Below are 3,560 nucleotides of genomic sequence, written 5' to 3'. Positions count from 1 at the left end.
TACGTATATTATCTCAAGTTTCTTGGGTCGTCAGCTCGCATTTGGAAATGCTTGCCCCTTTCTGTAATGGGCAGCCCCACGCCTGAGATATGGCCTCTTCCCCAAAGCCTCCCATCAGCTTTTGGGAAGCCCAGATGGGTGGGGTATAAATAATAAAATTATTATTATTATTTTGGTGCTGCTGGCAATGGTGACTGGCACCAGACCCAGCCTTCATTTTCCCATAGGGGTTCTGCACTTGTGCCCGTAAGCATAGCATCAGAAATAGTAAATTTTCTGATGATGAGCGTGGCATTTGGGGTTTACACTAGCACACAGGCCAGGTAGAAATCAATTTCATTCATTCTAGGTTGGAATGTTCTGGAAAATATGCCCCAGAATTGTTCTGGGCAGGTGGGGAGATTCATCTCCTGACACACCAAGTTTGAGGGTGTCTAATTAAATCTAGGTCCATTCGCCTGCTCTTCTACTACAAAAGGGAAATTTGAGATAAGTTTGAGGTAAATTTAGCAAGGAAAGAGCATAAAAAGAGGCAGGCCTGGAGATCTGCCAAAGCCGCCCTCACAAAAGTCGGCCAACAATGGCCTCACACTCCTGTCAGCTAATATCTGCCATCAGATGCCACATGGGGTGGAGAAACCAGGATCACAGTGTCTCCAAAATGTCATTTTGGCATTTTAAGCGGCTGGTCAAAGAAGAAAGAGGTTTCCTTTCCCCCTTTTTAAAAATTGAACTATAGCGGAAACAGAACACCAAACGAGCCCCATTGCCAACAGGATCAAATTCAATATTTTCCTCAGCGGTGCCGGGTGTGCGCGTGAAAATATGGAAACTGAGGGCACCCAGTTGGGCCTCAGGAGTCAACAAACACTCCTAAATTGGCAAAGGCAACCGCAGGCCAAAAGGATGACGGTTTTAATGGGCCCAAGGAGATATTAGTCAGGAAGCCATTTCAGAGTGCCTGAGGGCATCGTAAACAAATTTGTTTCCCGGCACTTGTTTGGCGTGACAGAGGCCTGCCAGGCAACAAGGCCTGCAGTCCAACGTCCTCACAGATGGCCCTGATGACGGCCGCCATCTTAGGTGGAAACTGGTGTTTGCAATTCCCTTAGCGCCACTAGGGCTAACCAAGTTCTGTCATAAAAAGTGACAGGAGAAAAGTAATATAACTGCCCTCCTGCAGCATGATTTACCTCAGACGGACAAGGCAAAGATGAGAATGAAAAATGAGGAAACAAGGGCTGTGAGGGAAATAGTTTAGAAACCAGGACAGATGAGGGAGACAATTCTGGAACATTCTGGTGGCTCTGGACCAGTATTATTGAATTGAATTAAGCTGCCCTGTCTCACCTCAGCTTGCTGAAGGAGGGAGATGATGATAATAATAATAATAATAATAATAATAATAATAATAATAATAATAAATTTTTTATTTATATCCCGCCCTCCCCAGCTGAAGCCGGGCTCAGAGCGGCTAACAATAAAATAATGCAGCATTCTAAAATCAATTCATTATAAAATCAGTTGAAATCAAATTAATGGCAACCGTTGGGCTAGAGTTCTGTGAGGAACTTGAGATATGACTTGAGGGGAAGCTGTTTTATTACAAAATGGTGCTGTGGGTGGTGTTCACAGAGATAATCTTTCTCACAGCCAACCCCATGAGGTAGGCTGAGCTGTGAGAAAGAGGCTGGGCAGGATCCCTGTGAGAGTTTCATGGCTGGGTCTGTGGGATTTGAACTCGGCTCTTCCTAGGTGAAAGTATGGCATGAGATTTTGCTACCCTACAAGGGTTTTCTTTTTCCAGGCACAAAAAGAGGAAACACCTTCAGTGGGAACCAACAAACTGACATTTAACAGAAAGGCAAAAATCAGACAAGCATGTTGAATGAAAGGCGTGTGTTCCAAAACACCTGGTTTGGTATCTGGAGAATCCAGCGCACTTAGAAGAACAGCTTTCACTTCAAAGCAACAACACTAACCAAGTTTCTAGTCCTCAGGACTGAAGAAACAGCCTGAAATGATGGAGGCACTCTCAGGGCTGGCTGTGTAGGGGCTGAGGATAGGATTTCCATTGCGGAGGCGCTGCCCCATGAGAGCCAGTGTGGTATAGTGGTTAGAGTTCAATGGAGATGGCCTAACTCTGACCCTATACAGTCAGCCATGAAGCTCCCTGAGTGACCTCGGGACAGCTACTCTCTTCTCTCTTGGCCAAACATACCCCACAGGGTTGTTGTGAGGATAAAACGGGAAGAACAAGAAGGGCTGACTTCTCCATCTTGAATTCCTCAGGAGGAGGGTAAAGAAAGAGCTAGCAGCCGTCGAATAAAACAAGTGCATTTCCAACATCCTTTATTTGAAGCCGGGATCTGGCTTTCCACGAACTCTGCTTGGTGCCCGATGAAGAAAAGAAGATTTAAAAATAAAATAAAAATTAACCATTTTTGCAATACAAACAACAATCGCACAAGACACATACAACAAAAACCATAACACTACTAACACAATTTGACAATTCAAATTTGAATACTGATATACCTATGACTACACCTTTTTAACAATTTCCCCCCACCTCTCCTCCCCTTACTTCCCACGCCTAAATATTCCTTCCAGATTTTTTCATATTTATCTATTCTTAATTTGCGTCGACATGCAATTCGTTCGTATGTAGCTAGTCTGTCCATATTATCAATCCATGTGCTCAATGGAATCTTTTTGCGGCTCTTCCAATTCATCGAAACAATTTTTTTTGCTTCCAATATGGCACAGTACATCCATTTTTTGTGTGACCCTTTGTAATCTCCCACATTTCCGGAATTTAGAATTAAATTCAATACCCCTAAATAACAATTTCTTTTTATTACTTTTGCTAAAACTATCCTCACCCCACACCAAAATGATCTTGTCACCGGGCAGCTAATCATCATATGTACTAAGTTTGCATTTTTACTCCCACATCTCCAGCAGTAGAAAAGGGGATTTAAAAAACCACCCGGCGTTTTATATAATAGGAAGCGCAAGCGGCGTCAAGGAAGGGTGTCCCATCAGGAATCTTGCAAGGAGCCCTGCCACTTTATAAGAGAATTATTCCAAGCAGGTGGTGCTGCGGAGCAAGATGTGGGGAGGGGGAAAGAGAAGAATCCCCCCCACCCTCCCGATGTATTTATACCCCCCACTGGGATCAGCAGACGAAATGGACACCCAAGGGATCGGGTTGCACGAAATCTTGGCCCAGGCCCCGCAAGGAGGAGCAGCAGAAGGCGTCCCGGTCTTAAATTAGGGGCTTCCCTTCCCCTCCCCAGGCCGGAGGTGTCACATGTGTCCCGCCTGTCAATGCAGCCGGCTTCTCGCGGCTTGTCCTCCGTGGTTGACATGGACAGCTGTTAGGCTTGGGGGTGGGTGGGGAAGAGTTAGGTTAGGCGGGTAAAAGTCACCAGCCCCGAAGTTGACGCAAGCGGGCAATGGAAACGACCCACGTCAAGAAGCGGCGGTGGCGTCAGAGCCGACGGCAAAAGGGGTGTGTGCGAAAACCACGGGTAGGCCCTCTGCAACCCGCAATG

At 45.8% G+C, this 3,560-nt stretch overlaps 1 protein-coding gene across 1 annotated transcript in view; it reads left to right on the top strand.

The window, feature by feature from the left end:
* VPS72 (vacuolar protein sorting 72 homolog) overlaps positions 1–3,560 on the top strand; it is a 54,666-nt gene that overhangs the window by 41,361 nt on the left and 9,745 nt on the right. The gene's annotated exons all lie outside the window — the stretch shown is intronic.

The sequence above is a fragment of the Podarcis gaigeae genome (assembly GCF_964106915.1).
Source record: "Podarcis gaigeae genome assembly, chromosome: 16".
Taxonomy (NCBI): Eukaryota; Metazoa; Chordata; class Lepidosauria; order Squamata; family Lacertidae; genus Podarcis; species Podarcis gaigeae.
This window is presented reverse-complemented; position numbering and strand designations above follow the sequence as displayed.